Raw genomic sequence first — 14532 nt, 5'->3', positions numbered from 1 at the left:
CCTGAAAATTAAATATGTTTTTTCTAGAATATTTGAGAATATCTGGCACTGAAAACACAGCAGGGGAGCAAGCACCTGGCCACGAGGGTGGAGGGCGCGCCCTACCCCCCTGGGTGCACCCCCCTGCCTCGTGGGCCCATGGTGGCTCCCCTCCACTTATTCCAGCTACCACACACTCCTTCTTCCTCCCAGAAACATCACTAGCCAGCTCAAACCCGAGTCCAAGCTCATCTTGCTGCCATTTTCGATCTCCTTGCTCAAAGCACCTCTCACAAAACTGCTTTGAGGGATTGTTCCTTGGTATGTGACTCCTCCAATGGTCCAATTAGTTTTTGTTCCAGTGCTCTATTCATTGCATATTTTTGCTGCTTAGGTGACCCTGTTCTTGAGCTTGCATGTCAAATTTATATGGTCAAAAGTAGTTTTGATGCATGATATATCCTCTAGGCACTTGTGGGAGTAGTTGCTATCAATTTTATTGAGTTTGGTTCACTTTTATTTTGAAGTTACTAAAATTTCAGAAATTTTTTCAGAGGAAGAAATATGTGTAGGAAAATGTGCCAAGGTGGCCCTTCAAGGAAGCAAGGACCTAGGATCGCAATACGCGATACCGATGATGAACCATCGAGGGAAGCTCAGGTGCGGGCTTGTGAATGGCCGTCAGAGGACTTTATGGATCGAGCGGGAATCAAGGAAGAATTTAACGCGTTTGTGCATAATGCCGATCTTGAGAGCTTCGAGGCAGATAAGTGCCGCCAATACCACTATCTCACTGATTCCTTTGTGAGAAGGTTTGAATTTTCATCATCACATAATTCTCAAACTGTCCTATTTGATCTTTATGAAAATTCTTATACTATGGACTTAGAGAATTTTACCACTGCTTGTAAACTTCCACAATGGGACACCACTAGTGAGCCTCGCAAATCTGAGTTTAGAGATTTTCTTGCTAGTATAACCGTGGGGGAATCTAGAGATGTGACGCAAGCTACCATATGGAGCATTCATTTTCCTGCTATACATTATTTTGCTCTCTTCATAGGTAGGTGCATAAATGGTAAGGATGAAGCATGTCACATGTGTGTGCCTGATCTTAGCGTTCTCAAAAGCGCTGTTTAGGAGATAAACAATACAACTTGGGGGCTATCGTTGCACGTAGGTTGCACAATAATCGTATTCATGGAGATTTCTTTGGTGGAATTTATGCAACCCGTCTAGCTAATTTTCTTGATATACCCATACGTGGGTATGATATTGAGTTGCCTCCTGTTTATTTAGATTATGAGGCTATGGTTCGTCATCAGTTTGTTGAGAGGAACGATCAGTTCCTCCAGTACCAACTAATCTTTGACAGACGACGCACCTATCACGTCGCTCTCCCTGCTCCTGCTTTCTTTGACTCTTAGGCAAAAGGGAGATATGTTATAACTAGGGAGGAGGCAGACGAGTATAAGAGGAGGACAGAGACGATCCATCTCCAAGCAGCAGCTCATGAGGCAATTGCCGCTGCATCTCAGTATGACCCCAGCTACAACCTTGGATATCCGCCAGGCCAGTCGTGGCCATAGGCCAACTTAGGCCAAAAGCGTAAGCTTGGGGGAGTACGTATTTCTCTCCGACATTACATTCATGTTCACACACTCATTGCTAGTTGTCGGTGCTCATACTTTTTCATTGTATCATCCATGGTAGTTTATTTTCCTTTTTATGCTTTCTTCTTGTGTGTTTAATAAACCTTAGTAAAAAACCAAAAAAAATTAGTTGTAGCTTTTAGCTAGTTTACTTTCCATGCCCGTTGTAGTAGTAACTAAAAATAAAACCCAAAAAGATTTCTCGTTCTTCGTTTGCTTGTTGGGAGCTTTCCCGTGTAAATAGTTTTATTTCTTTTCTTTCCTTTGGGGGTCGAGAGGAGAAGACCATAATTATAATGTTAAAGTGGCTCTTATATGCATTATTGTTGATCTAACAAAGAGCCCATATTACCTTGTCTTCTCTATTGAATTGAATGCTTGCAGATTCCAGCTTAGTCCAATGCACATGCACTATTATTATTATCCACATCGTTTGGTCGTGCAAGTGAAAGGCAATATTGATGATTATATGATGAACTTATTGAGATGAGAAAAGCTGGTATGAACTCGACCTCTCTTGTTTTTGTAAATATGATTAGTTCATTGTTCTTGATCCAACCTATTATGAATAAACATGTTTGCAATGACAATTAGAGATTATAGTTGCTTATGCCATGCTGAATTAGCTAGGAGCTTATAATGGTTTACCTTGCGTGCCAACATGCTATTAAAATGGTTGTGATGTGGTATGATAGGGTGGTATCCTCTTTTGAACGATCCGAGTGGCTTGACTTGGCACATGTTCACACATGTAGTTGAAACAAAATCAACATAGCCTCTACATATTTATGTTCATGGTGCATTATATCCTACTCATGCTTGCATTTGGTGTTGATTAATTTTAATGCATGTTCATGACTGTTGTCGCTCTCTAGCTGGTCGCTTCCTAGTCTTTTTCTAGCCTTCACCTGTACTAAGCGGGAATACTGCTTGTGCATCCAATTCCATAAACCCCAAAGTTGTTCCATATGAGTCCACCATACCTACCTATTATCTACCTGCCGTTCCAAGTAAATTTGTATGTGCCAAACTCTAAACCTTCAAATAAACATTCTGTTTTGTATGCTCGGATAGCTCATGTATCAACTGGGGCTGTCCGTATCTTCCATGTTAGGCGGGTTATTCTCAAGAGGAGTGGACTCCGCTCCTCACTCACGAGAAAATGCCTGGTCACCGGGATGCCCAGTCCCATGCTTTATGCAAATCAAATCAAAATAATTGCAAACAAAACTCCCCCGGGACTGTTGTTAGTTGGAGGCACTTGTTGTTTCGAGCAAGCCATGGATTGATGCTTGTTGGTGGAGGGGGAGTATAAACTTTACCATTCTGTTTGGGAACCGCCTATAATGTGTGTAGGATGGAAGATATTGCCATCTCTCGGTTGTTATGTTGACAATAAAAGTATACCGCTCAAAATATTATTCATATCTATTTCAAAACCGAGCTCTGGCACCTCTACAAATCCCTGCTTCCCTCTGCGAAGGGCCTATCTATTTACTATTAGTTTACATTGAGTATGACTTGACTGGATCTCTGTCGGTGTCAAAACCGGCGGATCTTGGGTAGGGGGTCCCAAACTGTGCGTCTAGGCCGGATGGTAATAGGAGGCAAGGGACACGAAGTTTTACCCAGGTTCGGGCCCTCTCGATAGAGGTAAAACCCTACGTCCTGCTTGATTAATATTGATGATATGGGTAGTACAAGAGTAGATCTACCACGAGATCGGAGAGGCTAAACCCTAGAAGCTAGCCTATGGTATGATTGTTGTTCTGTATGTTGTCCTACGGACTAAAACCCTCCGGTTTATATAGATACCGGAGAGGGTTAGGGTTACACAAAGTCGGTTATAATGGTAGGAGATCTGCATATCCGTATCGCCAAGCTTGCCTTCCACGCCAAGGAAAGTCCTTTCCGGACACGGGACGAAGTCTTCAATCTTGTATCTTCATAGTCTAGGAGTCCGGCTGAAGGTATAGTCCGGCCATCCATACACTCCCTAATCCAGGACTCCCTCAGTAGCCCCTGAACCAGGCTTCAATGACGACGAGTCCGACGCGCAGTTTGTCTTCGGCATTGCAAGGCGGGTTCCTCCTCCAAGTACTTTATAGAAGATTTTGAACACAAAGATAGTGTTCGGCTTTGCAAAATAAGTTTCCACATACTGCCATAGAGAGAATAATATTTTCACAAATCTAATCTGCTGACGTATTCCGTAGTGTGACACACCACGGCCAAGCCTTTATTCGAATCGTTTTATTATCCCACCTCAGCGCGTCATGCGAGGCGGTTTCCTTGGCACGTCTTGTCGAAGCAGAGATCGTGTCCCCTTATTCCGGGATTCTCATCAATACAGGCGTGGGTAACCCAACCGCGCCATTGATTACGGCGCTTGGGGATAAGCGAGTTTTACCAGGTTGGTGGGGACACATAGTTGCGTCCACCCATATAAGGGGATAAGGATCCACCTTTTCACCTACGCCTTCTTCCTCCTTTGCCTATCCATTCTTGCGCACCCGAGCTCCAGCGCCCAAGTCCGCACTCCCCACCTCAACCTTCTCCAGCCATGTCCGGAGCGGGAGGCAAGTGGATGGTCTCCTCCGTTACGGAGGGACACATCAAAAGACTAAGGAAGGCCGGATACTTGTCTAACGACATTGCGCACCGGCTTCCTGAAGAGGGGCAGCTCATCCCCACCCCTAGGCCCCATGAGAGGGTGGTGTTCCTCCCCCATTTCCTCCGCGGACTGGGCTTCCCTCTCCACCCATTTGTCCGGGGGCTCATGTTCTACTATGGCCTGGATTTCCACGATCTGGCCCCGAACTTTGTCCTCAACATCTCGGCGTTTATCATCGTGTGCGAGGCTTTCCTCCGCATCCGCCCCCATTTCGGCCTATGGATCAAGACTTTCAATGTCAAGCCGAAGGTGGTGCACGGCAACCAGGCGGAGTGCGGAGGCGCCATGGTGGGCAAGATACCCAACGTCTTATGGCTCAAGGGCTCCTTTGTGGAGACCCTGAAGGGGTGGCAATCGGGGTGGTTTTACATCACCGAGCCGCGCGACCCTGAATGGGTCGGAGCCCCTGAGTTCCGATCCGGACCCCCTACGCGGCTCACCTCCTGGAAGGAGATGGGCCTGTCGTGGGGTAAAAAAGGAGAGCTGACCGGACTCCAAACATGCGTCCAAACCCTGGTGGATAAGAAGCTCAAACTTGTCAACGTAGTCCAGGTTATGCTCATCCGCTGGATCCTCCCGTGTCAACAACGGGCTTTCAACCTGTGGGAGTTCGACCCGGCGCGGCACTGAACTCTAAGCAAGCTCTTCGACACGATGTACGAAGATGCCTGGATGGTGCTTTTCAAGGGCGCCGAGGCCTCCGCATCCGCTACCGAGGATCGCGGATTCAGTACGCAGCGTCACGCTCATGCGGTAAGCTTTTTTTACCTTTTACAGGGTATTCGTTTTTCATAGTTTGACTCCATGCGGGATCTAAGCTCCCTTACCTTTGACAGGATTGGCAGGAGACGTCCTGACAGATCAACTGTCCGACTCCTTTGCCCGAAGGCCCAGCGGACGCTCGTTTGGCGAAGCTGCTGGTTCCGGCACCCCATGTGGTGCCGGAGAAGAAGGCCAAGAAGAAGGCCACGGGGACTCGAAAGAGTGACCGGCGCCTGGAGGTGTCGGATCCCTCATCCGACGACTCCAAGACGCACTCCTCCCATGAAGACGAGGAGGAGGAAGAAGAGACCCCTCCCCCTCCAGCGGGGGAAGGGAAGAAAAGGAAGGCCGCCCCAACTGGGGAGGCCGAAGGGTCCAATAAGGGGAAAACCCTTCCTCCGGACTACTCCACCGACGCCGACGACGGCAGAGAGGAGTGGCCGCTCAGGGCCAAGCCCCTGGCTAAATCGTAAGTATCCGGATACTAGAGTAATTCATAGTATTCCTTTATCGCACAGCTTTCCCTTACGTCGAATATGTTTATGCAGCCCACCCAAAGACCGGCTCGACGCGTCGTCGAGCGGTTCACTGGACTCGTCGGCCGTGAATTCGCTTCCGACGACTTCCTCCCCCCGCCCTACGGACGACACCGAAGTGTTGTCCGAACAGGTTCCAAGCCAGGAGGAGGTGGTCCTGGAGGCGCCGCAAGGCGACCTCCCGGACCCCAGGAGTGAAGGGGATAGAACCCCCCAGGGCTCCAAGTCCGGCTCTAGGCCGGACACCGCTCCGGAACCTTCAAAGGTTCCAGAGTCCGGCGGGCGACCTCCTTCCAAGAGGAGCAAGCCCACCGTGCCGGTGACCCCCGTCCAACCGGAGGCGCCGGACAATCGGTTGGAGGTGCTCGAAGGCGCCTCCATCGACGAGGAGCACCGCACCATTATGAGTGCGGTGGTCCAGAAGGTTCAGTCCGCCAAGAGCAGACTGACTGATACTTGTACTAGCCTTTTAACAGGCTTTGAGGCAAGTAAAGAATGTGTAAATAATATTACCGCATAGACAGTATCCCCTGATGCTCTGTTTGGCGTTCGAGAAGAAAAGCCGAATAGAGGATCAAATAAAATTCGCAGGAGTCTAACAAAAAGGATTCAATATGCGTATGCAGGCTTCTCTGCTGGCGTCCGCCGTACTGACTGTGGAAGTGGACACGCTAAAGCAGAACCTCGAGCAGTCCGAGCAAGAGCTCGGGCGTGCCAAGAAGCAGCTCGAGGAGAAGGAAGGTAAGAAATACCTTGTTTTAAATATATATAAAAAAAGTGCAATTGCAAAAAATGACAGGATCATCATGGCTATTGTAGGGGCCACGTCTGAGGTGGCGACCCTTAAGCAAGCGCTGGTCGAGGCCAAGAAGAGGGCGGCCACGGAGCGCACCGAGCGGGAGAAGTATGAGGCCGAGGTTGGCAAGGTGAGGCAAGAGCTCCAGGCTCTCATGGGTAAACATGAGAGTTTGGAGCTTGACTCAAAGACGCGAGCGTCCGAGCTCGCGGTGGCTATTGAAAATGCCAAGTCTGCCAAGGCCGAATCCCAGAAGACCTTCCAGGAGTTGGATGAGGTGAAAAAGATAGCGGCGGGTAAGGCATTCTTTATGCAAAGCAAACACATAAACGTAAGTTACTTGTTACTTACCCGAATCCGGAGCTCTCCAGGAGCATTCGCAGATCTTCCCCGTAGCGTGTCCGATGCCGCCGCATTCTATCGAGCCGAGGAGGGCAGCTCGACAGAGAAGGTGTTCTGGTCTTAGTATGCTGAGGCCGGACACCCCGTGCCCTTGAGCGACCAGCTGAAGCAACTGGTTGAGCTCCACAAGGCGGCCGAACAAGCCATGAAGGGCCTCATAGTTCGGCTGTGGCCTGGAGAGGCTCTGCCTGGGAGCTATTTCGGGTTGGTGCGGCGGCTGGTGGGGGCCTGTCCAAGGCTCGAAGTCATCAAGCGCTCCGTCTGCATTGAAGGTGCCCGTAGGGCCCTTGCCCATGCTAAGGTGCACTGGGGCAAGCTGGATGCTGAGAAGCTTGTGAAGGACGGGCCACCGCTGGGGAAGGAGCATCGCAAGCTCGAGAATTATTATAAGGATGTTCTGAAGGGTGCCTGCCTTATGGCGGATGAGTGTTCCAGGGATGTAATTTTTGAGTAAAACTCGCTCGTTTTGTCCTGTGCGCTGAAAACTTGTTCATATGCGCTAAGCAATGCTGTTGGAATTTAAAATATTACCTTCTGTGCGGCTGTTTATCAATTCTGAGAGATGGCGAGTCGTCGGCTTCTGCCCCCGTGCCGCTAGTGCTGGGGTATTCGGGGATAAACCTGAGCGCTCTTTTTCCCATGTTTGGGTCCTTCGAGGGAGGCGCTCAGCACAACGAACAAGGCAATTGGACTATAATGCTTGAACACTCTCACTTAGCCATAGAATTCTATAATTTTAAATTTCATCGAAGCCCCTGGTATTTGGAAGACCGAGTTCGGGGCGCTATCCACGCCTTGGCCGGACAGAGCCGACTCCTCGCTCTAAGCGGCATAAGTCTTTAAGGACTCGAAGAACCTCTCGAACAGCGACCAGCTCTCACTTCATCATGACAGTCAGTTTTAGCTTTCTCTACTGAGGTGCTCGACCCAGCTCAACTGGGGCACAATCGCAGTAGTTCTCCTAGTGCTACCTTAGCCGATATAGCAGAACGTAAGGCACCAAAACATAGGAGCCGGGCAAACCCAACTATTGACCCAAGACATGATTCGGAGCCGATGCATATAATGCTATAAGTTCGGGGTGCCGCACTTGTTAAAGTGTTCGGACTTCTCACACCATATTGAGGGGTACTAAAGCCCCTGGCGTATTTTGGCCGTACCAACGTGTACGGGTGCAACATGTCGTTAAGGAACATATATAAAGAAAAAAGGTAATGCAAAAATAGAAAAAAGCTATGCATTGTTTATTAAAAAGGGCTGTGATCAAAGCAGAATGATACAAATAATGCGATAAGTGGAAGGTTGGACTAGTTAACATGTCCATTCCAGGGGCAAGTTGCAGAATAGTATGCGGAACAGGTATACTGCTCATGATGGAGAACACCTAGGAGTTCCGTAATGCGGCGTGGCTTGTCTACTTCCCTGGTTCTTGCATCGTTTGTGCGGCAATTGAACTGCCGAACAGGCCTTCCGAAGGATGGAGTCCTGAAAGTAAGAGAAAATTAAAAAATCGGCGGCCCCTGGTACGGTTTAAGCCGTGTTTTGGGCGTGCCGTGATGGTGCCCCTCCCCCTGTACCCATGGTATCTCTAGAGCATAGTTATGTACGTGAAGTACTAGCGTCGTCTTTTTGCGAGGGTTGGGGTTGGGGCCGCATTGCTATGCCTGCTTGGATCATGCCAGGCGGTCTTGTTGTAGGTTACTCCGGGCGCGCTTGACGGTGTCCGGTCGTTTAGTGGCCGGACTGGAGAATTGCCTGGAGAGGCTGCTTTGTACTTCCGCAGCAAGGGCCGCCGTGTGCTCCTCCGTTCGGAGAGAGCGTTCGGTGTTTCCATTGACTGTAATTACTCCTCAAGGGCCTGGCATCTTGATCTTAAGGTATGCGTAGTGCGGTACCGCATTGAACTTGGCAAATGCGGTTCGCCCGAGCAGTGCGTGATAGCCACTGCGGAATGGGACTATGTCGAAGATTAGCTCCTCGCTTTGGAAATTATCCGGAGATCCGAAGACCACTTCAAGTGTGACTGAGCCTGTACAGTTGGCCTCTGCACATGGTATTACGCCTTTAAAGGTCGTTTTGGTGGGCTTAATCCTCGAGGGATCTATGCCCATTTTCCGCACTTATCCTGGTAAAGCAGGTTCAGGCTACTGTCGCCGTCCATAAGGACTCTAGTGAGATGAAATCCGTCAATAATTGGGTCTAGAATCAATGCGGCGAATCCGCCATGACGGGTGCTAGTGGGATGGTCCCTTCGATCAAAGGTGATCGGGCAGGAGGACCATGGGTTGAACTTTGGGGCGACTGGCTCTATCGCGTATACGTCCCTTACCGCGCGCTTCCACTCTCTCTTGGGGATGTGGGTTGCGTATATCATGTTCACCGTCCGCACTTGTGGGGGAAAACCCTTCTGTCCACTGTTGTTCGGCGGCCGGGGCTCCTCATCGTCATCGCTATGCAGCCCCTTGTCTGTATTTTCGGCATTTAACTTGCCTGCCTGCTTGAACACCCAACAATCCCTGTTGGTGTGATTGGCCGGCTTTTCGGGGGTGCCATGTATCTGGCACAAGCGGTCGAGTATTCGGTCCAAACTGGACGGGCCCCTAGGATTTCTTTTGAATGGCTTTTTCCACTGACCGGATTTATAGCCTCTGAATCCGGCATTAACTGCCGTATCCTCAACATTGTCGCCGTTAGTGCGATGCTTCTGCTTGTTGCGACGCGACCTGCCATTACTGTCCCTGGTATCCGAATTACCAGGGTTCTTGGTCACATTGTTGCTACGAGCAAGCCAGCTGTCTTCTCCCGCGCAAAAGCGGGTCATGAGTGTCGTGAGTGCTGCCATAGATTTTGGCTTTTCCTGTCCAAGGTGCCGGGCAAGCCAGTCGTCATGGATATTGTGCTTGAAGGCTGCTAGGGCCTGAGCGTCCGGACAGTTGACTATTTGATTTTTCTTTGTTAGGAACCGTGTCCAGAATTGCCCGGCCGATTCCTTTGGCTGCTGAATTACGTGGCTTAGGTCATTGGCGTCTAGTGGTCGCACATAAGTTCCCTGGAAATTGTCGAGGAATGCGGCTTCCAGGTCCTCCCAACAACTGATTGATCCTGCTGGCAAGCTGTTAAGCCAATGCCGAGCTGGTCCTTTAAGCTTGAGTGGGAGGTATTTGATGGCGTGGAGATCATCGCCGCGGGCCATGTGGATATGAAGGAGACAATCCTCGATCCATACCGCAGGATCTGTTGTGCCATCATATGATTCGATGTTTACGGGTTTGAAACCCTCGGGGATTTGATGATTCATTACTTCGTTTATGAAGCATAGTGGGTGTGCGGCGCCTCTGTACTGGGCTATATCACGACGTAGCTCCAATGAGTTTTGTCTACTGTGTTCGGCCCTACCAGATTTGTGTCCGGTGTGACGATTACCGTCTCGAGTCATGGGGTGCCCACGCGATCCGTAGATCGATCTTGTTTGCATTTCCTTGTCCTCCAACATATCTCGCAGGCCTGGCGCATTTTCCCGTGCCTTGGTATGGGGTGCGGCTTGAGTGGAGGGCCGAGAGGCCTCTCTGTCGCGGCCACGAGGTGGCCGGTCGGCCGTATCAAGTGCTGGTGATGTAGGTTTAAGTGCTTCCTCCTCTAATCGGGGTAGCAACCTGCGCTTTGGGTAGCTCTTGGAGGGGCGTTCGAGTTTATGCTCTTCGGCCGCAAGGACTTCAGTCCATCTGTCGACTAGCAAATCTTGATCAGCTCTAAGCTGTTGCTGTTTTTCTTGAGGCTTCTTGCCATGGCCATAAGCCGGTGTTGAAAACGCTCTTGCTCGATGGGGTCCTCTGGCGCGACGAATTCGTCGTCGTCGAGGCTTGCCTCGTCTTCGGAGGGAGGCGTATAGTTATCGTCCTCGACCTCTCTGTCTGCCGCTCTCTCGTGAGGGCTGGCTTCTCCATCCTCCTGTGCTGAATCTTGCTGGAGGGGGTTTTCTTCGGCGCTCTCTGGAGTATTATTATCTCCTGTGCTGGAGTCACCGTATTTGCTTTGGCGGGATTTTGAGCGGCGCCGCTGACGCCGGCGCTTAGGCTGTTTCTTGGAGGGGTCATCCTCCGCTGTTCCATCGCCGTCTCCTTCTTTTGGGGTGTCCACCATGTATATGTCATATGACGAGGTGGCTTTCCAGGGCCCAATAGGCACTGGTTCTTCATCGTCTCCTGCATCGGCGTCCATACCGTCGATGTCTTCGAAGTCAAAGTCGAGCATGTCGGTTAAATCGTCGATAGTGGCTACAAAGTGGGTGGTGGGTGGGCTTTGAATTTCTTCATGTCCGTATCCCAACCTTGCTGACCATAGTCCGGCCAGGGCTCTCCTGATAAAGAGAGAGACTTTAGTGTCTTCAGAATATCGCCGAAAGGCGAGTGCTGAAAGATGTCCGCGACAGTAAACTCCATGATCGGCGCCCAATCGGATTCGATCGGTAGGGGCGCGGAGGGTTCGGAGTCCGGAGAGGAGTCCGGCTCCTTGGAGTCACGAGTCTCGTGGAGTGCAGGGCTGGTGTTCGGCTCGATCGCCATTGGGATCGCAGCCCCCGAGGCGGCGTCCAACCACCCATCCTCGATCGGCGCAGTTGGCTCCAAATTAAGGTTCGAAGCCGATACGGGTGCGGCCTCCAGGGCACTGTTCGGTGGCAGAGCTAGATCATGCTCGTCATGACAGTGCGGCGCGCTCGGTAGTGGCTCGAATCCGTCGAGGGTCAAGTCCCCGCGGATGTTAGCCGTGTAGTTTAAACTTCCAAATCTGACCCGACGGCCAGGGGCATAGCTTTCGATCTGCTCCAGATGGCCAAGTGAATTGGCCCGCAGTGCGGAGCCGCCGAAGACGAAGATCTGTCTGGGGAGGAAGGTCTCACCCTGGACTGCATCGCTATTGATGATCGTAGGAGCCATCAAGCCTAATGGCGACCACACAGAGGAACTCTCAATGAAAGCACCAATGTCGGTGTCAAAACCGGCGGATCTCAGGTAGGGGGTCCCGAACTGTGCGTCTAGGCCGGATGGTAACAGGAGGCAAGGGACACGAAGTTTTACCCAGGTTCGGGCCCTCTCGATAGAGGTAAAACCCTATGTCCTGCTTGATTAATATTGATGATATGGGCAGTACAAGAGTAGATCTACCACGAGATCGGAGAGGCTAAACCCTAGAAGCTAGCCTATGGTATGATTGTTGTTCTGTATGTTGTCCTACGGACTAAAACCCTCCGGTTTATATAGACACCGGAGAGGGTTAGGGTTACACAAAGTCGGTTATAATGGTAGGAGATCTGCATATCCGTATCGCCAAGCTTGCCTTCCACGCCAAGGAAAGTCCTTTCCGGACACGGGACGAAGTCTTCAATCTTGTATCTTCATAGTCCAGGAGTCCGGCTAAAGGTATAGTCCGGCCATCCGGACACCCCCTAATCCAGGACTCCCTCAATCTCTTTTACCATGAATTACAATGTCTAGTTAGTCCTTGATCTTTAAAGGTGCTCTGCATTTATGTTCCATGGTCTCAGAAAGGGCTAGCGAGATACCATCTTGTTATATCATATCATGATTATTTTGAGAAAGTGTTGTCATCCGAGATTTATTATTATTGCTTGCTAGTTGGTTATGTCATTGATATGAGTAAACATGAGACCTAAGTGTTATTGTGAATATGGTTAGTTCATAATCTTTGCTGAAAACTTGAATGCTGGCTCTACATATTTACAACAACAAGAGCAAATAGAGTTTGTAAAAGTTTTTCTTTATCACTTTCAGTTTATCAACTGAATTGCCTGAGGACAAGCAAAGGTTTAAGCTTGGGGGAGTTGATACATCTCCATCGTATCTACTTTTCCAAACACTTTTGCCCTTGTTTTGGACTCTAACTTGCATGATTTGAATGGAACTAACCCGGACTGACGTTGTTTTCAGCAGAATTGCCATGGTGTTATTTTTGTGCAGAAATAAAAGTTCTCGAAATGACCTGAAAATCAACGGAGAATTATTTTGAAATATATAATAAATACTAGAAGGAAGATCCACGTGAGGGGGGCCTCCACCTGTCCACGAGGGTGGGGGCGCGCCCCCTGCCTCGTGGGCCCCCTGACGCTCCACCGACCTCAACCTTGACTCCATATATTCACTTTTGGGGAGAACAAAATCAGAGAGCAGGATTCATCGCGTTTTACGATATGGAGCCGCCGCCAAGCCCTAAACTCTCTCGGGAGGGCTGATCTGGAGTCCGCTCGAGGCTCCGAAGAGGGGAATCCGTTGCCATCGTCATCATCAACCATCCTCCATCACCAATTTCATGATGCTCACCGCCGTGTGTGAGTAATTCCATCATAGGCTTGCTGGACGGTGATGGGTTGGATGAGATTTATCATGTAATCGAGTTAGTTTTGTTAGGGTTTGATCCCTAGTATCCACTATGTTCTGAGAGTGATGTTGCTATGACTTTTCTATGCTTAATTCTTGTCACTAGGGCCCGAGTGCCATGATTTCAGATCTGAACCTATTATGTTTTCACCAATATATGAGAGTTCTTGATCCTATCTTGCAAGTCTATAGTCACCTAGTATGTGTTATGATCCGTTAACCCCGAAGTGACAATAATCAGGACACTTACCGGTGATGACCGTAGTTTGAGGAGTTCATGTATTCACTATGTGTTAATGCTTTGTTCTGGTACTCTATTAAAAGGATGCCTTAATATCCCTTAGTTTCCAATAGGACCCCGCTGCCACGGGAGGGTAGGACAAAAGATGTCATGCAAGTTCTTTTCCATAAGCACGTATGACTATATTCGGAATACATGCCTACATTACATTGATGAACTGGAGCTAGTTCTATGTCACCCTAGGTTATGACTGTTACATGATCAATTGCATCCGGCATAATTCTCCATCATCGATCCATTGCCTACGAGCTTTCCATATATTGTTCTGCGCTTATTTACTTTTCCGTTGCTATTGTTATCATCACTATAAAACACCAAAAATATTACTTTTGCTACTGTTACTTCTGCTATCGTTACCACTACTATCATATTACTTTGCTACTAAATACCTTGCTGCAGATATTAAGTTTCTAGGTGTGGTTGAATTGAAAACTCAGCTGCTAATACTTGAGAATATTCTTTGGCTCCCCTTGTGTCGAATCAATAAATTTGGGTTGAATACTCTACCCTCGAAAACTGTTGCGATCCCCTATACTTGTGGGTTATCAGAGATCGTGGGCCGGACTGTAACACATGAGTTAATATTATTCTCACAATTCATAAAGGAGCGGATGTATGTAAATCGTCCTCCGGTACTTACGATTCGGCAAGGGGCTTGGTCCGGGGGCGGGGCTTGGGGATATCCTCGGGGTCCGAATCCGAGTCATCCAAAAGAGATAACTTTCCCCTCTTAGACGCCCTCGCCTCTGGGTCTGCGGAGGCCGCCCTCTTTATCCCTTTGAGAGGAGGGTTATCTTCTTTTTCTTCCTCCTCCTCATCCTTGTTTTCATCTCCCTCGTGAGAGGAGGGAGTCTCGGTCCCTCCGGACATAGCGTCCGAGGTACCTTCATGGTGGAGGCCACTTTAGGCCTCCTTGTTCTTCTTCTTCTTGTCCTTCTTTGCCAGCACCTGTATGGCGCCGGCACCAGCATTCTCATTAGGAGAGAATCGGCTGAGCCTTCGGGAAGAGGGGCCGAACACCTGATCCGCTCCGCCTTC

The sequence above is a fragment of the Triticum urartu genome, chromosome 5A (assembly GCF_056163025.1).
Source record: "Triticum urartu cultivar PI428250 chromosome 5A, HENAU_Tu73, whole genome shotgun sequence".
Lineage (NCBI taxonomy): Eukaryota > Viridiplantae > Streptophyta > Magnoliopsida > Poales > Poaceae > Triticum > Triticum urartu.
This window is presented reverse-complemented; position numbering follows the sequence as displayed.